Source organism: Sminthopsis crassicaudata, chromosome 5 (assembly GCF_048593235.1).
Source record: "Sminthopsis crassicaudata isolate SCR6 chromosome 5, ASM4859323v1, whole genome shotgun sequence".
NCBI lineage: Eukaryota > Metazoa > Chordata > Mammalia > Dasyuromorphia > Dasyuridae > Sminthopsis > Sminthopsis crassicaudata.
This window is the reverse complement of record NC_133621.1, coordinates 236,867,237-236,892,568: the sequence shown is the minus strand read 5'-3', so window position 1 is coordinate 236,892,568 and position 25,332 is coordinate 236,867,237. Positions and strand designations below refer to the sequence as shown.

At 36.0% G+C, this 25,332-nt stretch overlaps 1 protein-coding gene across 2 annotated transcripts in view; it reads right to left on the bottom strand.

Moving 5' to 3' along the window:
• Positions 1 to 25,332, bottom strand: part of PTPRR (protein tyrosine phosphatase receptor type R) — a 398,730-nt gene that overhangs the window by 242,128 nt on the left and 131,270 nt on the right. The window contains exon 1 of one of the 2 annotated variants that reach the window (XM_074270548.1): positions 1,684 to 1,821. The exons of the other annotated variant lie outside the window; for it this stretch is intronic. The gene's annotated coding sequence lies outside the window, so the exon portion shown is untranslated. Of the gene's footprint in view, positions 1 to 1,683; positions 1,822 to 25,332 lie in introns of those variants that run through there. 2 annotated transcript variants of the gene reach the window in all.

Below are 25,332 nucleotides of genomic sequence, written 5' to 3'. Positions count from 1 at the left end.
TGAGTGACCCTTATTGTGACACCTTGGTATTTAAATTGTTTTTTTCTAGCTGCTTGCAGGATTTTCTCCTTTGTGTGGTAATTCGGCAGCTTAGCCACAATATTCCGTGGTGTTCTTTTTTTAGGGTCTATTTCAGAAGGAGTTCTATGAATTCTTTCCACATCTACTTTTCCTTCTGTTTCTATTATCTCTGGACAGTTCTCTTTGATAATTTCCTGTAAAATAGAATCTAGGCTCTTTTTTTGGTCATAGTTTTCTGGAAGTCCAATGATCCGCAGATTATCTCTCCTAGATCTATTTTCCAGGTCTATAGATTTTCCCAGTAAGTATTTGACGTTGTTCTCCAGCTTCTCATTTTTTTTTTTTGTTTTGTTTGACTGATTCTTGGGTTCTCTGTGAATCATTCATTTCTATTTGTTCCATCCTGACTTTTAAGGAGTTATTTTCTTCTTTCACAGTTTTTAGTTCTTTTTGTAAATGCCCAATTTCGTTTTTAAATGAATTATTTTGCTCTATTGAATTTTTTTCCATTTCCCTAATTTTTTTTTTGATAATTATTTTCTTTTTCCAATTCAGAAATTCTATTTTCTTGAGACTTTTTTATCTTTTCCAATTCAGAAATCCTACTTTCCTGTGATTTTTTAACCTTTTCTAATTCACAAATTTTGTTTCCCTGCATCTCTGTGAATTCTTTATTTTTTCCAACTCCAATTTCAGGACATTGTTATTCTCTATCATAGCTTCCCTTTCGTTTCCCCATTTTTCTTCAAACTCCCTTAACTTTTTAATAGTCTCTTCAAGGACAGAGTTATGTGATAGGAGGCAGGAATCATTCCCCTTTAGGTTGTTATCTGCTGTCTCTCTGCTGTTAACTTACTCAGGGTTGGATACCCGCTCTTTCTCTGTGTAGAAGGAATCTATGGTTTTTCTGGCTTTTTTGTTCATATTTAAAAAATCTTTTGGGGTCTGTCCCTGGGGTAGGAAGTTATTTATTTACTTCTTTACCAGCTTCCTCCCAGACCAGATGGATGCAGCCGCTCTAGAGCCTGAGCTAAGATAGAGCTCTGGGAGAGAGTTCCCCACCCTCTCCCTGGAAGTGCCTCAGAGGTGATTAGCACTGCTGTGCCCCGAGGGCGGTGTGTTTTAGCGGCTTCCCTGAGGTTGAGATTGAACAGTAAATACTGCACAAAGCCTAGCCTATGTGTCCCCATGGGGCGTGGATGTCTGCAGCAGGTGACGTGAAAAGCCCCTGCGCTCAAACTGGAAGTGTCTGCCAGAAACCGTGGTCCCTAGTTCAAAGGTTTGGCTTCTCTGGGACTTCCGGATCTGAGTTCCACTCCCTCCAGCTAAGCTAGGCAGTGTGTGTTGCCTTGGGCCGTATCCACCCACTTGTGAATCTCTTAACTATTCTCAGTAGGGAGCTGAGGCCACACCCCCTGGTGCCGAGATCTGCTGAGTCACCCCCAGGGTCCTGGAAAATCCAATATATCTGAATTTTTAAGGTATTTTAGCTTTCTCTTCTGAACTGCTATATTATAAGCAGAGAAGAGCTAACAGCCTGTGCCAGATTCCTTTATCTCAGTGGCTTCTCTGATCCCAGAGCCCTTCCCAGTGCAATCGGCGCAGTATGCTAGCACCCAGCCGTCTGTGCTGGCCTCTCTTCTTCCTCCCCTGGGAACTGACCTTTTCTGTTGAAACTCCAGATTCTCTTCAGCTGGTAAGGCGTGCTTCCAGTCCTTGTGGTATCTATCAGTCCAGGGCTATTTCTGAGGCTGATTTATCTAATTGGTTGTGAGGGAGTGAGGACGTTCACAGAGTCGTGTGTTTCTTCTCCACCATCTTGGCTCTGCCCCCCCCATATTGGCTCCGCCCCCCCACTATCAAGTGTTTTTAGTAGGAATGGATGTTGTATTTTATCAAATGCTTTTTCTGCATCTCTTATGATGATCATATGTTTTTTGTTAATTTGATTATTAATATGGTCAATTATACTAATATTTTTCCTAATATTAAACCAGCCCTGCATTCCTGGTACAAATCCTACTTGATCATAATATATTATCCTGGGGATGATTTTCTGAAGTCTTTTTGATAATATATTATTTAAGATTTTAAAATCAATATTCATTAAGGAGATTGGTTTTCTTTCTCTGCTTTCAACCTACCTGGTTTAGGTATCAGTACATGTCTGTCATAAAAGGAATTTGGTAGGACTCCTTCACCCCCTATTTTTTCAAATAGTTTATATAACATTGGGGCTAATTGTTCTTTAAATGTTTGGTAAAATTCACAAGTAAATCCATCTGGTCCTGGGGATTTTTTCTTAGGGAGTTGATTACTAGATTGTTCTATTTATTTTTCTGAAATGGGACTATTTAAGCAATTTACTTATTCCTCTGTTAATCTAGGAAGCCTATATTTTGGAGGTAGTCATCCATTTCACTTAAGTTATCAAATTTATTGTCATAAAATTGGGAAAAGTAACTCCTTATTATTGCTCTAATTTCCTCTTCATTGATGGAAAGATCCCCATTTTAATTTTTAAGACTAACAATTTGATTTTCCTCTTTCCTTTTTCTGATCAGATTTACCAAAGGTTTTTCTATTTTATTGGATTATTCATAAAATCAACTCTTAGTTTTATTTATTAATTCAATATTATTGATTTCTCTTTTTAATTTTAGAATTTCAAGTTTAGTATTTGGTTGGGGGTTTTTAGTTTGGTCTTTTTCTAGCTTTTTAAGTTGCAGGCCCAATTCATTGATCTTCTCTTTGTCTATTTTATTAAAGTAAGCCTCTAAAGATATAAAATTTCCACTTATTACCGCTTTAGCTGCATCCCACAAATTTTGGTATGATGTCTCATCATTGTCAATATCTTGGGTGAAATTATTAATTGTTTCTATAATGTGCTGTTTCACCTAATCATTCTTTAAGATAAGATTATTTAGTTTTCAATTACTTTTTGGTCTATTTACCCCTAACTTCTTGTTGAATGTAGTTTTTATTGCATTGTGATATGAGATGAAAGCATTTACTATTTTTGCCTTCCTGCATTTAATTTTGAGATCTTTGTGTCCTAATATATGGTCAATTTTTGTATAGGTTCCATGAACTACTGAGAAGAGAGTATATTCCTTTCTCTCACCATTCAGTTTTCTCCAAAGGTCTATGATACCTAGTTTTTCTAATGTTCTATTTACCTCTTTAATTTCTTTCTTATTGTTTTGTGATATGATTTATCTAGTTCTGAGAGTGCAAGGTTGAGATCTCCCAATATTATAGTTTTGCTTTCTATTTCTTCTTGCAACTTTCTTAACTTTTCCTTTAGGAAGTTAGATGCTATACCACTTGGTGCATATATGTTTAGTATTGATATGACTTCATTGTCTATGCTACCCTTTGGCAGGATATAGTTCCTTTGTTATCTCTTTTAATTTGATCAATTTCTGATTTTGCTTCATCTGAGATAAGGATGACCACCTCTGCTTTTTTGACTTCACTTGATGCATACTAGATTCTGCTACAGCCTTTTACCTTTACTCTGTAAGTATCTCCCTGCTTTAAATGTGTTTCCTGTAAGCAACATATTGTAGGGTTCTGACTTTTGATCCAGTCTGCTATCCATCTACATTTAATGGGAGAGTTTCTTCCATTCACATTTACATTTAAAATTGCTAATTCTGTATTTCCTGCCATCATATTATCCCCAGATTATGCTTTTTTCCTCCCTTGTCCCTCCTGAATCCCTTCCCCAGCATTAAACTTGTGGACCCCCCTTGTGTCACACAGCCCTCCCTTTTTAGTATCCCTCCTGCCTCCTTTTAAATCCCTTCCCCTTTATTGTACCCTTCCCTTATTACTCTTTTCCTTTTCCTCTCCTCCCCTTTAATGAGGTGAGAAAGAATTCTCTGAAAAACAAATATGTCAATTATTAACTCTTTGAGCTTACCCTGATGAGAGTAAGATTCACACAATATTCCTCCCCCTCTCTAAATTCCATCAGATATGGTAAATTTTCTTTTCCTCTTCCTGGGATGTATTTTCCCTCTTTTTATCGCCCCTTTTCCCGTTTTCTGATACTATCCCCTTTCCCTTTCTACTTCCCTATTTTTTAATGTTTTATCAGTAAAATCAAATTATACATGTGGCCTTTCTGTATATCCACAACAGAAATACAGTTCTCAAGAATTCCTTTTATTTTTTTTCTGCTTCTCTTGAGTCTTGTGATTGGAGATCAATTTTTTTTTTTCTAAGAAACAAATTGAATTCCTCTGTTTCATTAAATGTCCATCCTCGGGGGCGGAGCCAAGATGGCAGAGAAGATACACGCAACTCTGTGAGCATCCTTATTCCCTCACAACCAATTAGATAAATTCAGCCTCAAAAATAGCGCTGGACTGATAGAAACAACAAGGACTGGAAGCACTACTTACCAGCTGAAGAGAATCTGAAGTTTCAACAAGAAAGGTCAGTGCCCAGGGAAGGAAAAAAAAAAAAAGAGGCCAGAACAGATGGTTGGGTGGTGGCTCACTGCTCTGATCGCACTGAGGAGGGCTCTGGAATCAGAGAAGCCACTGAGATAGAGGAATCTGGCACAGGCTGTTAGCTCTTCTCTGCTTATAAAACAGCAGTTCAGAAGAGAAATCAAGCCAGCTTAAAATTTTAAAACCAGATTAGATCTTCCCTGATCCTGGAGGTGACTCAGCAGATCTCAGCACTGTGGGTGTGGCCGGCTTAGGCTCTGGTCTGGGAGGAAGCTGGTAAAGAAATAAATAAATATTTTCCTACCCCAGGGACAGACCCCAAAAGATTTTTTAATCATGAGTAAGAAGCCAAAAAGAACCATTGACTCATTCTACACAGAGAAAGAGTGGGTATCCAACCCTGAGGAAGTTAACAGCAGAGAGACAGCAGATAACAACCTAAAGGGGAACGATACCTGCCCCCCAATCACTTAACTCTCTCCTCGAAGAGACTATTAAAAAGTTAAGAGAGTTTGAAGAAAAATGGGGAAAGGAAAGGGAAGCTATGATAGAGAATAACAACGTCCTGAAATTGGAGTTGGAAAAAATAAAGAATTCACAGAGATGCAGGGAAACAAAATTTGTGAATTAGAAAAGGTTAAAAAATCACAGGAAAGTAGGATTTCTGAATTGGAAAAGATAAAAAAGTCTCAAGAAAATAGAATTTCTGAATTGGAAAAAGAAAATAATTCTCAAAAAAAATTAGGGAAATGGAAAAAAAATTCAATAGAGCAAAATAATTCATTTAAAAACAAAATTGGGCATTTACAAAAAGAACTAAAAACTGTGAAAGAAGAAAATAACTCCTTAAAATTCAGGATGGAACAAATAGAAATGAATGATTCACTGAGAACCCAAGAATCAGTCAAACAAAACAAAAAAAATGAGAAGCTGGAGAACAACGTCAAATACTTACTGGGAAAATCTATAGACCTGGAAAATAGATCTAGGAGAGATAATCTGCGGATCATTGGACTTCCAGAAAACTATGACCAAAAAAAGAGCCTAGATTCTATTTTACAGGAAATTATCAAAGAGAACTGTCCAGAGATAATAGAAACAGAAGGGAAAGTAGATGTCGAAAGAATTCATCGAACTCCTTCTGAAATAGACCCTAAAAAAAGAACACCATGGAATATTGTGGCTAAGCTGCAGAATTACCACACAAAGGAGAAAATCCTGCAAGCAGCTAGAAAAAAACAATTTAAATACCAAGGTGCCACAATAAGGGTCACTCAAGATCTGGCTGCCTCTACTTTAAAAGATAGAAGGGCCTGGAACATGATATTCCATAAGATCAAGGACTGCAACAAAGAATGAACTAGCCAGCTAAGTTTAGCATCTTTTTCCATGGAAGAAGATGGTCATTCAATGAAATAGAGGAATTCTATATGTTTCTAAGAAAAAAAAACAGACTTAAACAAAAAATTTGATCTACATCCACAAGACTGAAGAGAAACAGAAAAAGGTACACAGAACCCTTGAGAACTGTAACTCTGTTGTGGGTATATAAAAAGTATGCATGGATAATTTGATTCTACTGATATAAAAGAAAAAAGGGGGGTGTAGTAAAGGGAAGGGGGTAGTATCAGAAAAAGGGGAGGGAGTGATAAAAAGAGGGAAACTACATCCCAGGAAGAGGCATAGAAAATACACCATATCTGAGAGAATTTAGTGAGGGGGAGAATCATTGTGTGAATCTTACTCTCATCAGGAGAGGCTCAAAGAGTAAATAATTGATAAATTTGTTTTTCAGAGAATTTTCTCTCACCTCATTAAAAGGGGGGAGAGGAAAAGGGAAAAGGAAAAGGAGAATAAGTGAAGGGACTTGGAGGGAGGGGGGAGGGATACTAAAAATAGGGAGGGCTGTGCATCACAAGGGAGGTCTATAAATTAAATATCGAGGAAGGGGTCCAGGGGGTCAAGGGAAAAAGAATATTCTGGGGATAATATGATGGCAGGAAATACAGAATTAGTAATTTTAACTGTAAATGTGAATGGGATGAACGCTCCCATCAAACGGAGACGGATAGCAGACTGGATCAAAAATCACAACCCTACAATATGTTGTTTACAGGAAACACACTTAAAGCAGGGAGATACATACAGAGTAAAGGTAAAAGGTTGGAGCAGAACCTATTATGCTTCAGGTAAAGTCAAAAAAGCAGGGGTAGCTATCCTTATCTCAGATCAAGCAAAAGCAGAAGTTGATCTAGTTAAAAAAGATAAGGAAGGAAACTATATCCTGCTGAAAGGTAGCATAAATAATGAAGCCATATCAATACTAAACATATATGCACCAAGTGGTATAGCATCTAACTTTCTAAAGGAAAAGTTAAGAGAATTGCAAGAAGAAATAGACAGTAAAACTATAATAGTGGGAGATCTCAACCTTGCACTCTCAGATTTAGACAAATCAAACCACAAAACAAACAAGAAAGAAATTTAAAAAGTAAATAGAACATTAGAAAAACTAGGTATGATAGACCTTTGGAGAAAACTGAATGGCAATAGAAAGGAATATACTTTCTTCTCAGCAGTTCATGGATCCTATACAAAAATAGACCATATATTAGAACATAAAGATCTCAAAATTAAATGTAGGAAGGCAGAAATAATAAATGCCTTCTTCTCAGATCACAATGCAATAAAAGCTACATTCAGTAAGAAGTTAGGGGTAAATAGACCAAAAAGTAATTGGAAAATGAACAATCTCATCTTAAAGAATGACTGGGTGAAACAGTAAGTTATAGAAATAATTAATAATTTGACCCAAGATAATGACAATGATGAGACATCATACCAAAATCTGTGGGATGCAGCTAAAGCAGTAATAAAGGGAAATTTTATATCTTTATAAATCTAAATCAGAAAAAGGAAGAGGAAAATCAAATTGTTAGTCTTACAAATGAAAAGGGGGATCTTTCCACCAATGAAGAGGAAATTAGAGAAATAATAAGGAGTTACTTTGCCCAACTTTATGCCAATAAATTTGATAACTTAAGTGAAATGGATGACTTCCTCCAAAGATATAAGCTCCCTAGATTAACAGAGGAGGAGATAAATTGCTTAAATAGTCCCATTTCAGAAAAAGAAATAGAACAAGCTATTAATCAACTCCCCAGGAAAAAATCCCCAGGGCCAGATGGATTCACATGTGAATTCTACCAAACATTTAAAGAACAATTAGCCCCGATGCTATATAAACTATTTGAAAAAATAGGGGATGAAGGAGTCCTACCAAACTCCTTTTATGACACAGACATGGTACTGATACCTAAACCAGGTCGATTGAAAACAGAGAAAGAAAATTATAGACCAATTTCCTTAATGAATATTGATTTTAAAATCTTAAATAAGATATTATCAAAAAGACTTCAGAAAATCATCTCCAGGATAATACACTATGATCAAGTAGGATTTGTACCCGGAATGCAGGGCTTGTTTAATATTAGGAAAACTATCAATATAATTGACCATATTAATAATCAAATTAATAAGAACCATATGATCATCTCAATAGATGCAGAATAAGCATTTGACAAAATCCAACATCCATTCCTACTAAAAACTCTTGAAAGTATAGGAATAAATGGACTATTCCTTAGAATAATCAGGAGCATATATTTAAGACCATCAGTAAGCATAATATGCAACAGAAATAAACTGCAACCTTTCCCAGTAAGATCAGGAGTGAAACAAGGTTGCCCACTATCACCATTACTATTCAATATAGTACTAGAAACACTAGCCTCGGCAATAAGAGCCGAGAAAGAGATTCAAGGAACTAGAGTAGGAAATGAGGAAATCAAACTATCACTCTTTGCAGATGACATGATGGTATACTTAGAGAACCCCAAAGACTCTGCTAAAAAGCTATTAGAAATAATTCAGAATTTCAGCAAAGTCGCAGGATACAAAATAAATCCACATAAATCCTCAGCATTTTTATATATCACCAACAAAATGCCACAGCAAGAGATACAAAGAGAAATTCCATTCCAAACAAATGTTGAGAGTATAAAGTATTTGGGAATCCATCTACCAAAGAAAAGTCAGGAATTATATGAGAAAAATTACAAAACACTTGCCACAAAAATAAAGTCAGATTTAAATAATTGGAAAGACATTCAGTGCTCTTGGATAGGCCGAGAGAATATAATAAAGATGACAATAGTCCCCAAACTAATCTATTTATTTAGTGCTGTACCAATCAGACTCCCAAGAAACTATTTTAATGACCTAGCAAAAATAACAACAAAATTCATATGGAAGAATAAAAGGTCGAGAATTGCAAGGGAACTAATGAAAAAAAAAAGTCAGAGGAAGGTGGTCTAAGTGTACCTGATCTAAAGCTATATTATATAGCAGCAATCACCAAAACCATTTGGTATTGGCTAAGAAATATACCGGTACATCAGTGGAACAGATTAGATACAAAGGACAAAAAAGGGTACATGTATAACAATCTAATCTTTGACAAACCCAAAGATACCAACATTAGGGATAAAAATTCATTATTTGGAAAAAACTGTTGGGAAAACTGGAAATTAGTATGGCAGAAATTAGATATGGATCCACACTTAACACCATATACCAAGATAAGATCAAAATGGGTCCATGATTTAGGCACAAAGAATGAGATAATAAATAGATTAGAGAAACAGAAAATAGTCTACCTTTCAGACCTGTGGAGGAGGAAGGAATTTATGACCAGAGGAGAACTAGAGATCATTATTGATCACAAAAGAGAAGATTTTGATTACATCAAACTAAAAAGTTTCTGTACAAACAATACTAATGCAAACACGATTAGAAGGGAAGTAACAAATTGGGAAAATATTTTTAAAAGTAAAGGTTCTGACAAAGTTCTCATTTCCAAAATATATAGAGAACTTACCCTAATTTATAAGAAACCAAACCATTCTCAATTGATAAATGGTCAAAGGATATGAACAGACAATTCTCAGATGATGAAATTGAAACTATATCCACTCATATGAAAGAGTGTTCCAAATCACTAATGATCAGAGAAATGCAAATTAAGACAACTCTGAGATACCACTACACACCTGTCAGATTGGCTAAGATGACAGGAACAAATAATGATGAATGTTGGAGGGGATGTGGGAAAACTGGGACACTAATACATTGCTGGTGGAGTTGTGAAAGAATCCAGCCATCCTGGAGAGCAATTTGGAACTATGCCCAAAAAGTTATCCAACTGTGCATACTCTTTGACCCAGCATTGCTGCTATTGGGCTTATATCCCAAAGAAATACTAAAGAGCGGAAAGGGACCTGTATGTGCCATAATGTTTGTGGCAGCTCTTTTTGTTGTAGCTAGAAACTGGAAGATGAATGGATGTCCATCAGTTGGAGAATGGTTGGGTAAATTATGGTATATGAAGGTTATGGAATATTATTGCTCTGTAAGAAATGACCAGCAGGAGGAATACACAAAGGCTTGGAGAGACTTACGTCAACTGATGCTGAGTGAAATGAGCAGAACCAGAAGATCACTGTACACTTCAACAACAATACTGTATGAGGATGTATTCTGATGGAAGTGGAAATCTTCAACATAAAGAAGATCCAACTCACTTCCAGTTGATCAATGATGGACAGAGGTAGCTACACCCAGAGAAGGAACACTGGGAAGTGAATGTAAATTGTTAGCACTACTGTCTGTCTGCCCAGGTTACTTGTACCTTAGGAATCTAATGCTTATTGTGCAACAAGAAAATGGTATTTACACACATGTATTGTATCTAGGTTATATTGTAACACATGTAAAATGTATGGGATTGCCTGTCATCGGGGGGAGGGAGTAGAGGGAGGGAGGGATAATTTGGAAAAATGAATACAAGGGATAATATTATAAAAAAATTTTAAAAAATAAAAACAAAAACAAAAACAAAACAAAACAAAAAACAAACAAACAAACAAACAAACAACAACAACAAAAAAAATGTCCATCTTCTTCCATGGAAAAAAATGCTAAATTTAGCTGGGTAGTTTATTCTTGGCTGCATTCCAAGTTCTTTTGCCTATCAGAATATCAGATTCCAGGCCCTTCGATCCTTTAATGTGGATGCAGCCAGGTCTTGAGTGACCTTTATTGTGGCAGTTCGATACTTGAGTTGTTTTTTCCTGGCTGTTTGCAATATTTTTTCCTTAGTCTGATAGTTCTGCAGCTTAGCCACAATATTCCGTGGAATTTTTTTTTTTTTTTAGGGTCTTTTTCATAAGGTGTTTGATGAATTCTTTCAATGCCTATTTTACCTTCTGGTTCTATTATCTCTGGGCAGTTCTCTTTGATGATTTCCTGTAAAATAGAATCCAGACTTTTTTTTTCATCATAATTTTCGGGAAGTCCAATAATCCTCAGATTATCTCACTTAGATCTATTTTCCAGGTCTATAGATTTTCCCAGTAAATATTTGACATTATTCTCCAGATTTTCATTTTTTTGATTTTGTTTGACTGATTCTTGATGTCTCAATGAATCATTCATTTCTATTTGTTCAGTCCTGATTTTTAATGAGTTATTTTCTTCATTTACATTTTTTAGTTCTTTTTGTATATGTACAATTGAGTTTTTATATGAATTATTTTGCTCTGTGGAATTTTTTTCCATTTCACTAATTTTTTTAATGAGTTATTTTCTTTTTTCAAATTCACAAATCCTACTTTCTTGAGAATTCTTTATCTTTTCCACTTCAGAAATCCTACTTTCCTATGATTTTTTAACCTTTTCCAATTTGCAAATTTTGTTTCCCTGTATTTCCTGTGAATTCTTTATTTTTTCCAATTCAAATTTCAGGACTTTGTTACTCTCTAGCATAGCTTCTCTTTCCTTTGCCCATTTATCTTCTAACTTTCTTTTCAGGTCTTTAATAGTCTCTTCTAGGAGAGAGTTATGTGATGGGGGCCAGGTAACATTCCCCTTCAGGGTATTATCTGGAGACAGTCTGCTGTTAACCTCCTCAGGGTTAGAGATCTGCTCTTTTTCTATGCAGAAGCTGTCAATCATTCTCTTCAATTTCTTACTCATTTTTAATAACCTATGGGGTCTGCTTTCTGAGTAAGGAGTTCCCAGCTTCTTCTATAGAACAGAGATATGGAAGGCAGCTGTCTTGTGAAAGGGGTGGAAAAGGTATGACGGTGCTCTGGGAGAGAGTTCCCTCCTTCTCCACTGGAAGTGAGTCAGAGCGGGGCTATGGGTGTGCCCAATGAAGGAACCCTGTTTTGTAGCCTAGAGATTGCCCTAAGGCTAGCGCTGAACAGTTAAATTGTCACAACCCCAGGCCAAAGTCCCCAGTAGGGCCTTGGATATTAGCAGCTGACTGGCAAATAGCCCCAGCTCACAAATGGGAAGTGTCTCTAACCTCAAAGCACAGTTACTGTTGTGGGAGTTTCGCTGCTGTGGAAGTTCCACTGCCTCGGGCCAAGTCCCCCACTGTGAGACTAGAGGCTGCCCAGGGCTGTGTCCCCCCTGCCTTGCAGGTTCTTAATTGCCCCAAGGAAAAGCCCTGGACAGCAGAAGGCGTGCTGTGATTTGTGCTATCTCACTTCGGGTTGGGGTAGCTATAGGCAGTTTCTGGTGTTTTTTTTTGTTTTTTTTTTTTTAAAGTGGCTTGACTTCTCTGCTGGTCTGCTCTTTTGCAAGCAGAGTAGAGCTATCAGCCTATGCCAGAATCCTCTTGGTAGCTTTTCTAACCCCAGAGGCCTCCCCAGCCTGAGTGGCACAGTAAGCTAGCCTTTACTCTACCACTCTATCACTGTCTGTGCTTTTCCCCCTCCCTTCATTACAGACATTTTCTGATGAAGTTCCAGAATCTCTTCAGCTGGTAAGTTGTTGAGTTTCTAATCTTCGTGATTTTTACTAGTCCAGCGTTATTTTTGAGGCTGAATTAAATAATTGGTATTGAGGGTAAGAGAGAGCTTAGTAGTTCCCGTATATCTTCTCCGCCATCTTGGCTCCATTCCCCCGGACTTTCAAATTTTACAAAGGACTTTTGACCTTAGTTCTTTAAAATGGCTAGTGGACACACGACTGTCCATTTTGTACTAATGAAGAAATGAATACTCAGAGAAATTAAATGAATTACTTAGGGTCACACAGCTAATCAAATTCAGAAGTGTGAGGGATAGTGACCTTTACTCAAATTAAAATCAGAGACTCTCAAGATACAAAGCAGAAAAAAAAAAAAAGTTATTATGGTTTTGTGAGAAAGGGCAACTATTAACAAACAAGATGTCAGTAGAGGAGTGCAAAGCACAAACATCAAACACAAGATTTATAAACCTTAAAGGCAGAAGGGCCCTCTTCCCCACCCACATCCCCCAGCCTTTTCTTCCATTGTCTGGGGGAGTCCAGGCTTACATTCTAAATGTAGAAATCTATCCCAGAAACAAAAAGATACTAGTAAATAACAAACTCTTTATCCATCAAGTACTTAAATGCTAATTAAGAAGTTTTAGGGGTGGGGAACAGAAGAGGAAATGTTCATCCAAGACAAACACCTGAAACTTTTTATCTATGGCTCAACTTGTTATTGCAAAATCTCAAGTCACATTCCCATGAGAAGTCTTCACTCAGTTTATTCCATTCAGCCCTTCTTTATTTATTAACCTTTGAAGATCTCTCATATCATTTTTAGTAATTCCCTTAACCATCTTGTTCTCAGTTGCCAATCCTTCTGGGGCTGGTTTGTTTTGTATGGTACAGAAATGGTGAGGGGTCACCATTTAATTAAAAAAAAAGCTGGAGAGATCGCTAGAGCAAAACAAAGTTTATTGTATATTCTTGGGAGAAAGGCGTCCCACCCATCCAGTAGACAATCGAAGGGAGGAAGCCCCTTCTGTGGAGAGGATTAGCACCTTTAATCCCTAACACAAATACCCCCTCCCACCACTGACCCTCATCCTCATTGGCTGAGAGTCTTACATTCTAAACTCGAGATCTACCCACGAAATTCAACTTGACCAATAAGTACATAGTTGTGCATATTTGACTGAAATAGTGAGGAAATGGTGTCATGGGAGGATAGCAGGAAGGGGACTCAATTATGTCCTTGCCTCAATCCTCAAAGTCCTTCAGGCCTACTCAAACTCTGAAGTAGATGAAGCCTTACTAGATTTTCACAACTGTCTTGAAAGATCTCACCTCATTTCATTCAGTATTTTTTTGTTTTTGTTTTTTCTCTACTGGGGTCCATCCTTGTCTAACTGGACCAGTGATGTCTGTATTGTCCTTGTGATAAAGCTGTATCACACAGGGGAGGCAGACAAGGAGGAGTATGACTCCATTGAAAACTATCAGCAAGAACCTAAGAATCTGTTTTCACCAACTGCTTTCAAACTATGTCACCAAGAGATAAATGATGAGGATCAGATCTGGAATAAGATATGGGCCAAGTTTCTACTGTCTTGGTAACTTCCTTCACTACTTACCTATTATTATCAGCCAACAAATAATCTAATACCAATGTATTCTGGAGTACTGCTTCTCTAATATGCGTAGCTTGTTCTGCTAACAAATCTAGTGCCTTTGTGGTCTAGTTAATAATTATTTCTACCATAACTTGGAGTCCAATGAGCCTATTTAGCATACAAATTAGAGCTCTGTACTCCAACTCCTATTTGGGGCCATCTATCACCCCAACCATTTGTGTCCGCAGTAATTAGAGTAAGTAACTTTCCTAATAACATTTAGAAATGTTAAAAGAAATGGATATATGCATCTAGTAACAGATAGATGACTAGGCCAAATACTTATTTAACTATTTAAATAAATTTACCATTATTTAGGATATAATGACCATATATTTTCAGATAGGAAACTGCAAGATCTTACATATTTGAATTGTGCTCATAGTTTCTACTGAACACTTGCCCCAGATTTATCCTCCCAAATCTTACCCAGATGCTTACCTCTACCTGTAACAATTTAGGATCACATTCCTCTGAGTAGCCTGTGGCATATTTCTTTCAGATGGTGGATTACTGGCTTGATGATCCATCAAACAACTATAACCAAATTTAAAACTCCAAATAATATCAGCTACAGTCACAAAAGATTTTATTTCAAATAGCAAGTCTTTATCAAATTTAAAAAAAAAAGTAACATCTTTAGTTGAATTTAACTCTCAAGGATTACATATCCTAAATAAGTAATGACTATAATCTTATATTGATAACAATAAGAGATTCATCCTAGAAAGTGCCCAATTTATGGGCTTGCAACTTAAAGAGCTAGAAAAAGACCAAATTAAAAACACCCAACCAAATACTAAACTTAAATTCTAAAATTAAAAGGAGAAATTAATAATATTGAAAGTAAAAATACTATCGAATTAATAAATAAAATTAAGAGTTGGTTTAATGAAAAAACCAATAAAATAAATAAACCTTTGGTAAATCTGATTAGAAAAAAGAGAGAGGAAAATCAAATTGTTAGTCTTAAAAATGAAAAGGGGGATCTTTCCACCAATGAGGAGAAAATTAGAGAAATAATGAGGAGTTACTTTGCCCAACTTTATGCCAATAAATTTGATAACATAAGTGAAATGGAGGACTACCACAAAAAAAAAAAATATAGGCTTTCCAGATTAACAGAGGAGGAAGTAAATTGCTTAAATAGTCCCATTTCAGAAAAAAAAAAAATAGAGCAAGCTATTAATCAATTCCCTAAGAAAAAATCTCCAGGACCAGATGGATTCACAGATGAATTCTACCAAACATTCAAAGAACAATTAGCTCTAATGTTATATAAACTATTTGAAAAAATAGGGAGTGAAGGAGTCCAAACCATGTAGATTGAAAATGGAGAAAGAAAACCATAGACCAATCTCCCTAATGAATATTGATGCTAAAATCTTAAATAAGATATTAGCAAAAAGACTACAGAAAATGATCCCCAGGATAATACATCATGATCAAGTAGGATTTATACCAGGAATGCAGAGCTGGTTCAATATTACGAAAACTATCAGTATAATTGGCCATATTAATAATCAAATGAACAAAAACCATATGATCATCTCAATAGATGCAGATAAAGCATTTGATAAAATCCAACATCCATTTCTATTAAAAACACTTGAGAGTATAGGAATAAATGGACTTTTCCTTAAAATAATCAGTAGCATCTATTTAAAACCATCAATAAGCATCATATGCAATGGGGAAAAAGTGCAACCATTCCCATTAAGATCAGGGGTGAAAAAAGGTTGTCCACTATCACCATTACTATTCAATAATGTATTAGAAATGCTAGCTTTGGCAATTAGAGTGGAGAAAGAGATTAAAGGAATTAGAGTAGGTAAGAGGAAACCAAACTATCATGCTTTGCAGATGATATGATGGTATACTTAGAGAACCCAGAGATTCAACTAAAAAGCTATTAGAAATAATCCACACCTTTAGCAAAGTTGCAGGATACAAAATAAATCCACATAAATCATCAGCATTCTTATATGTCACTAACAAAATCCAATATTTAGAGTTACAGAGAGAAATTCCATTTAAAGTAACTACTGATAGTATAAAATATTTAGAATCTATCTGCCAAGGGAAAATCAGAAACTATATGAGCAAAACTACAAAACACTTTCCACACAAATTAAGTCTGATCTAACCAATTGAAAAAATATTAAATGCTTTTGGATAGGGCGAGCAAATATAATAAAGATGACAATACTACCTAAACTAATCTATTTATTACACGCTATACTAATCAGACTCTCCAAAAAACTATTTTAATGACCTAGAAAAAATAACAACAAAGTTCATATGGAAAAACAAAAGGTCAAGAATTTCAAGGGAATTAATGAAAAAAAAATCAAATGAAGGTGGCCCAGTTGTACCAGACAACTCTGAGATACCACTACACACCTGTCAGATTGGCTAGAATGACAGAGAAAGGTAATGAAGAATGTTGGAGGGGATGTGGGAAAACAGGAACACTGATACATTGTTGGTGGAACTGTGAATACATCTAGCCAATCTGGAGAGCAATTTGGAACTACGCTCAAAAAGTTATCATACGGTATGTACCCTTTGATCCAGCAGTGTTGCTACTGGGTTTGTATCCCAAAGAGATCTTAAAGAAGGGAAAGGGACTTGTATTGCAAAAATGTTTGTGGCAGCCCTCTTTGTGGTGGCCAGAAACTGGAAGCTAAGTGGATGCCCATCAATTGGAGATTGGCTGAATAAACTGTTTTATATGAATATTATGAAATATTATTGTTCTGTAAGAAATGACCAAGAGGATAATTTAAGAAAGGCCTGGAGATACTTACATGAACTGATGCTGAGTGAGATGAGCAGGACCAGGAGATCATTGTATACTTCAACAACAATACTATGTGATGATCAATTCTGATGGAGAGGTCATTTTCAACAATGAGATGAACCAAATCAGTTCCAAAAGAGCAGCAATGAACTGAACCAGCTACACCCAGCAAAAGAACTCTAGGAGATGATTATGAAACACTAAATAGAATTTCCAGTCCCTCTAATTTTGTCCGTCTGCATTTTGGTTTTCTTTCACAGGCTAATTGTACACTATTTCAAAGTCCGATTCTTTTTGTACAACAAAACAACTGTTGGGTCATGTATACATATATTGTATTTAATTTATATTCTAGCATATTTGACATGTATTGGTCAACCTGCCCTCTGGGTGGGGGGAGGGAGGGAAAAAATTGGAACAAGGGGTTTGGCAATTGTCAGTGTTGTAAAACTATTCATGCATATATCTGGTAAATAAAAATTATTAATTAAACAAAAGAAAGTGCCCAATTTATTTTCATATGGGCTTTAAATTCAACATTACAGAAATCATTTTAGTTTAAGATGCCCAAAAAGCAATCCATATCAAAATATGTTCAGGTATTAACCAAGTTCAAAGGAACAAAAATGTAAACCACTGTTCTTATAATATCCCTAAATAATGGGAACATCTTTAAAATGACTCAATACAACCAATTAAAATTCACATAGAATATAAAATATACTGTTCTAATTTTGCATTAAAAAGCTCTATTAGAATTAACATTAATAATTTCTTCATCCTAAAAAAATGTTAATTCAACTTCTTCCAATCAAGGACTCTCTATAAACTTTTCTGGAAATATAAATAACAGGTACAACACCAATATTATTAAAATTCCTCTAATCACAAAACATTTTTAATTGCAAAGTCAATTTTAGAGGCTAAAATTTTCCTTAATGATCCATTCTTGAGGTTCCTCCACAGGTCCTTTAGCTCTAATGTCCTCAGTGTCCAAACTATAGTCTCAGTCATTGACAACACCTGATAAGATCCTTCCCATTCTGCTTCTTCCAGGACTTAGTAAGCACCCATTCTTCTGGAAATGCAAACTCCAAAAGTGTTGTATGAGCCAGTAATCCTTGCTTCCTAAAACCTAACTTTAACACTGCCAGTAAATAATTCCTTAAAAACTTATCCTTTGTTTCAACTGAGGATCTTTCCCTTTCTCCTCTAAATAAAGCAAACCAAACAGTATTTCATATGTGGAAAGTCTCAGATAGCTTCTGGGGGCAATTCTAAATTCTTTAACAAAGCTATAGGCAAACATTTAGTCCAAAGCAATTTAATATCTACCATCAATTTAATAATCCATTTCTTAAGAATCTGATTCATTCTTTCTACTTTCTTTGATGAGGGTGGTTGCCCAAGTGTATCAAATTGCTACTCAATTTGCAATCCCTCCCCATTATGTCTTTTAAAATCTTAGAAGTAAAATATCAGAATTAATAGTCTCTACCAATCCATACTTGAGTACAATTTGTTCTAATGTTATTCTACTAATCCCTCCTAAAGTAGCAGAGAGCAATTTGGACCCAGGTCTGTGTCCCAATAACTAGTCCATCCTCCGTGCCACAAATGCCAAAGGGCCATGTTGAAGATATTGGGGCACTAGCACAAACACCAGAAGAATCCAGACCAGTGAGGATGCCTACCTAGCCAGGATAGATTCCATAAACCTCTCCAAAGGAGAGAAACTTGGAAACTCTCAGAGACTGTGTGTTTTTTTTTCTTTTGCAGAAAGGTTTTTTTTTTTTTTTTTTTTTTTTTTTAACCTTTTTCAATTGTAAGCCTCAGTTTCAGGCCCTCAGAAGGCTTTTAATCATATAAATTAGACCTACATAAAAATACAATAGAGCAACTCAAGTTAGCTGACAGAGATAGTGCCAAGCAACTTAAAACAATCTCAAAACCCCTCGAATCTGCTAAAATGTTTTAGCAGTTCTATAACCTTAACTATTTCTCCAGCCCCTAATTGGCCAGTTCTAGGTCCATAGAAATGTCAGGATTTTTTTCTTTTTTTTATGTGGTAGTTAAAAACTTTCACTATCTTAGAACTTCTTTCCTCTCTCTAGCTAAAAGCTATTTGCATAAATCCAATTATATGTAAAACAAGCAATTTTAAATCCCAAATAGCAAGATCTTTTCCTTTGTAGTTCCTCTGACTGACAGAAACAGAAGACAAAGCACAAGTTCACACTCATACAAACACAAACAGATTTTCTATATCAATCATGCTCCTATTCTCAGACTCACTTTGCTGTGGAGGTAAGGAGGGGAGTTCTAGAGCCCAAGCCATAAAAACCTGCCAGCCAGGTATTGAAGACTCCTTTGAATTTACACCCAGCTATGAAACAAGGGTGCCCATTATCACCACTATTATTCACCATTGTACTAGAAATGTTTGCTTTAGCAATAAGAAAAGAAAAAAGATTAAAGGAATTAAAATAGGCAATGAGGAAATCACTTTTTTTGCAGATGATATGATGATATACTTAGAGAATCCTTTAAAAAATCATCCAAAAACCTACTGGAAATAAATAAAAGTTTTAGCAAAGTTGCAGGATATAAAAAAACAAACAAACCCATATAGATCATCAGCATTTCTATATATTACTGACAAAGCCCATAAGCAAGGGATAAAAGGAGAAATTCCATTTAAAATTAGTGTAGACAAAATAAAATACTTGGGGGTCTACCTGCCAAGACAAACACAATAACTATATGATTACAATTACAAAACACTTTTCACAAAAATAAAGTCAGATCTAAACAATTAGAAAAATATCAATTGCTCATGATTGAGCTAATATAATAAAAATGATAATTCTGCCTAAATTGAGCTACTTTTTCAAAGTCATATCAATCAAACTGCCAAAAATTATTTTATAGAACTAGAAAAAATAATAACAAAATTCATCTGGAAGAACAAAAGGTCAAGAATATCAAGAGAATTAATGAAAAAATACAAAAGATGGTAGCTTAGAAGTACCAAAATTAAAATTCTATTATAAAGCACAGTCATCAGAACCATTTGTTACTGGCTAAGAAACAGAGTGATGTATCAGTGGAATAGATTATACATATACACAACACAATAATCAAGATCTATAGTAATCTAGCATTTGATAAACCCCCAAATTCCAGCTTTTGGAATAAGAACTCAGTATTTGACAAAAACTGCTGGGAAAACTAAAAAATATGTCATAAATTTGTTAGAGACCTAAATCTCATACCCTATGCCAAAACAAGGGCAAATTGGGTACATGATTTGGGCATAAAAGATGACACCATAAACAAATTAGAAGAACAAGGCATAATTTACCTATCAGATCTTTGGAGAAGGGAGGAATTTATGATCAATGAAGAATTATGAAAAGCAAAATGGACAACTTTGATTATATTAAATTTAAAAAATTTTGCACAAACAAAACCAACAGAAACAAAATTAAAAGGGAAATACAAAGCTTGGAAAAAAATCTTTACAGGCAGTATTTCTGATAAATGTTTGATTTCTAAAATATATAAAGAACTGTGTCAGATTTGTAAGAATACAAGTCACTCCCCAATTGGTCAAAGGACATGAACAGATAATTTTCAGATGATGAAATTAAAGCCATCTATAGTTATATAGAAAAAATGCTCTAAATCACTATTGATGAGAGAAATGCAAATTAATACAACTTTGAGGTACCACCTCACACCTCTCAAATTGACTAAGATGACAGGAAAAGATGATAAATGTTGGAGAGGATGTGGGAAAACTGGGAACTAATGCATTGTTGGTAGAATTGTGAATGATCCAACCATTCTGGAGAGCAATTTGAAACTATGCCCAAAGGACCATAAAACTGTGTCTAGCCATAAAGCCCAAAGGACCAAAATCCATAAAACCTTTGATCCAGCAGTGCCATTATTGTCTGTATCCCAAGGAAATCTTAAAAGAGGGAAAATGATACACATGTACAAAAATGTAGCAGCTCTTTTTCTAATAGCAAAAAAATTGGAAACTGAGAAAATGCTTATTAGTTGGGGAATGGCTAAACAAGTGTGGTATATGAACATAATGGAATATTATTGTTCTATTAAAAATGATGAACAAGCTGAGTTTAGAAAGGCTTGGAAAGATTTACATGAACTGATGCTAAGCAAAACAAGCAGAATCAGGAATACATTGTGCATAATAACAGCAAGAATGTGCAATGATCAACTATGAAAGACTCAGTTCTTCTCAGTGGTTCAGTGATACAAAGCAATCCCAAATAGACTTTGGACAGAAAATGCCATCTGCATCCAGAAAAAGAACTAAGGAGATTAAATCACATGCTATGTTCATTTTTTTAATGTCTCCCATGTTTTTTTTTCCCTTTTGCTCTGATTTTTCTCTTCCAATGATTCACAAAGTAATGTGTATTAAAAATAAACAAATTTACTAGAAAATATAATAATAACAACAATAATAAAGAATTTACACCTAGTCCTCAGGAGCTCCACAGTTCTTCCATGATCCTCACACCTGCCCAAATAAAACAATCAATTCTTCCTAAAGGGCTATCTTCCCAGCACACTAGAAAGGTTTTCAAAACCAGCTAGATTGTTCCTTTCCCAAGGTTCCCAGTATTGATGAGGAAACCCCAAAACTCTTAAAACCTCCTTGGACTCTGCCTCAGGGAAGGGACTTCACCCCAAACAAAACAGTTTCATCCTTATCTGGCTCAATCCCCAAACCTATGAATTGTATTCAAATTCTAATCCTGGCTGAAACTCAAGCCTGAAGCCAACCTGGAACTCCATCCACAAGCCCCTTCAGATTGTCCAAAGCCTCCTATTATAACAAGAGCCAAACTGGAGTCTACTCTCGGCAGAGATCCCAAACATGACATCCTTATCCCTGCCATGTCAAGGATTTCTGCCCACTGGAACCACCCTGGCTCTGGTGTCCTTCCTCTCTTTACCTAAGACCTTTTAACTTTATTTCCAAACCCCATAATAAACCTCTTTTATCAATTAGGTTTTTGGTCTGTAAATTCCTTTACAGAGGATTCTTGCACCACTCCTAGACCTCATTTAACTCTGTATCCTTGCACTGAATTCAAAGGGTTGCAGGGGAGCTCTATTTGACTCCCTGTACCCCAAATCTGCCACTAGACCTTAATTAAACCTAATTTCATTTAGGTAGCCCTTATATAGTTCTCATCATTTGGTTCTCTGATGAAAATCCTCAAAAACAAGACATAATTTGGCTACCAAACAGAATTTTAACTTTTCAGGGCTCTCAGAACCAATCTGGGTTTTGAGCTATTTGTGCAGTATTCTTCTGGGAAGAATATCTGTGTTCCTTCTTTCATCTCATCCTGTCTCTAAAGATAGTGGGCACCTAGTCTGGGCTATGGGCAGTATTCTTCCATGGAGACTACTTGCGTTTCAGGCAAAAAGTACTCTTTTTGTCATATTCTATTTTTAGGGATAACAGAACCAGGAAATCAGGAACTCTGGACAAGGTAAAATACTTTTTTTTTTCTTTTCCTATTTTGCAGTGGATATCCAAGCCCCTTCAGGCTTGGATCATTGTTAGGGCGTACACTCGGGCACAATTCTTTAAGAATTGCTGCAAATTGACAAACGGAATCTTTTTGTCTCACCCTCTGTCTTTAGAGATAAGAGAGAAGCTACAAGAAGTTGGAAAACTAATCTTTTTACCTGTCCATGACCTAGACACACCTAAATTCCCTCCAGAGACAAATCTTCAGGATCAGAGACTATTCCACTGAAATCAGGATTGTGTCTACCCCACATTGGACGCCAAAATGTAATATTCTTCTCTAAAATATAAGTTCTCTAGTACATGTACTTTGTATTTCCTATAATTCTACAAAATTCATACCTTTAAGCTAGGAGCCTCAGTCAGGATTTAGTCTGGGAGATTCAGAAGTCAGAGAAGGCAGGCTGGATCTCCAGAAAAATTAGCCGAGTCCCAAGTGAAGGAGACAATAAAGGATTTGGACTTTAATACCTGTCTGCATTTGGGGTGATTACTGAACTGAAATGAAGGCTACCCCAAGGAAACCCCAACAAGAAAAGATTACATTTTAGAGAATATTACATTTTGACATCTGAATGAGGGAAAGACACAACCCTTATTTCAGTGGAAAAGTCTCTCGACCCAGAAATTAGGGTGAGTACAAAAATAGACAAGGAAACTTTGTTAAGAGTTAAAGTAGTATTTCAGCTAAAATGGGACAGATGTTTAGAAAATGGCCTTCTGTTTCTCTTTAAGGAAAATGTGTAGAGAGCATTGTCAGAGTTATGAAATGCCAAGATTTGATTATAATTTGGGAGTAGATCATTGAACTTTTAGAAATTGTACAGTACACTTGGTTCTCTATGGAAAAAAGAATTGGATCTAGAAGTATGGAAATTAGTAGGAGAGCAACTATGTGAATTCTACAATGAAAATGGATCTGATTCAATCTCCAAAGATACACTTTATACATACAATTTAATACAACTGACTTTAGAAAATTATATAAGTTATAGAATAAGGAAAAAAGCAAAAGAGAAGGAGGGGGAGGATCTAATAAAATAGGTGAAAAGGATGAATAATCAGATAAGAATAGAGTTGAGTACAATTCTGAGTGTGGCACTTCATAGCAGGAGCATTTCCCATCCTCTGACCTACTTCCCTCAATTAACCGTTCATGGGTGGAGGGAGAAGGAGGAGGGGGAGAGGCAGTGACACAATCAGCACCTCCTATGAAGCAGTCTATGACAAGATTACAAAAGGCACTGTTTAAGTCTAAGAGAGAAGGAGAGGATATATTTGATTTAAAAAGTGTGTGATTGAAAAGCTTAACTCTTCAGGTCAAAAAAGGAGAAGATACACTCCTTTTGATCTGGGAAAAAATAAGGATTTGGAAAAAAGGTTGCACTCTTTATGGAGCTACATCATCTTATGTTAAGATGTTACTAGATAATTTGGCTTATGAAATCTTAACCCCTAGCGATTAGAAGTCCATAGCAAGGACATGTTTAGAACCTGGACAAAACTTATTGTGGCTTTCAGAGTATCATGAATTATATAGGATTGAAGTCCAATGCAATAAGCAAACTGGAGTTAACATACGAATCACCTTTGACCAACAATTAGGTGAAGGTCAGTATGCAAAGATTCAGCACAGATTAATTACCCCATAGGAGTGTATAAACAAATTGCTACTGCTGGTATAAAAACTTGAGGTACCCTCCCAGGAAAAGATCAAGGGGAAGGCTTCACAAAAATAGAGCAAGGTCCCAAAAGAACCCTTTGTGGATTTTGTAGGATGTCTGCAAACAGCTGTCATAAGAACCATTGGAGAAAATGCAGCTACAGAAATAATGATAAGACAGGAAAATGCTAATGAGATTTGCAGAAGAATTATATGGGGACTACACAAAGATGCTCCTTTAGAGGAGATCATAAGATGCTGTGCCACAGTGGGCACAAATGCTTAACAGGGTCCCTCTTGGCAAGGGACTTCTACAGAAACTCGCTGATGCTTTCAGTGTGGAAAAATAGGACATCTGAGAGCCCAATATAGGTTTGGAGATAGATTTAGAGGACAGAGTGAGAGAAGACCTAAAACCCTATGTCTAAAATGGCATGAGGGTTTCCACTGGGCCTCAAAATGAAGATTGACCCAGGGAAATGAGAGATAGGGCCCAGCTTCAGGGCCCCAGGTGAGACATGATGGCAGTCAAGGTTACACCCAGAGACTCTTTAGAAATTCAATATTAAGATATGATCAATCAGCCAAAAGGTAATCAGATAGCAGAAAGGGATTGCAATTGGAGAAAATACAGGCTTTTTAAACCAACAGAAGGGCAAGCACCTCCAATGTAATTACCAGGTGATGAGAAGAGAATTAGAAAGTGGTAAATAGAAGGGACTAGATAGGTTAACTGCTTTGGGAAGAGCTTTTGCTTGTATTTCTAGAGATGGAGAAGGAATCAGATAGGTACCAAAGAGACATATTCGCCTTGTCCATCAGAGAGAGACAGATAAAGAGAAAAACATTAAAACAAAAGAGAAGATCTAAGAACAAAATCTGCAGGAATCATTAGATTTCCTACACAAGATAAGGCTATTGCAGGACTTCAAAACTTGCAGGAATTATTGGATTCCTGGCACATGAAATAATGGACAATAGATTCCTTTTAGACTATTTCTAGGACTTATGGACATGTATAATTCCTCATGTTAATTCATGTTATTTGTTACATCACTACTAGCCTGTATCATGTTACTATGTGTTTATGTAATTATGTGTAATACTTCCTATATTGATGGATTTATGTAAACCTGTTTTAAGAGTGAGCCCCTTTAGAAACCTACTGATCTGATTTGATTTCCCATTTCCTTTGGTGTTTTCATCTCTCTTCCTGAAATGTCAGGGAGAGTGTGATCACCTCCTTTTGTGGTGTTTTCACT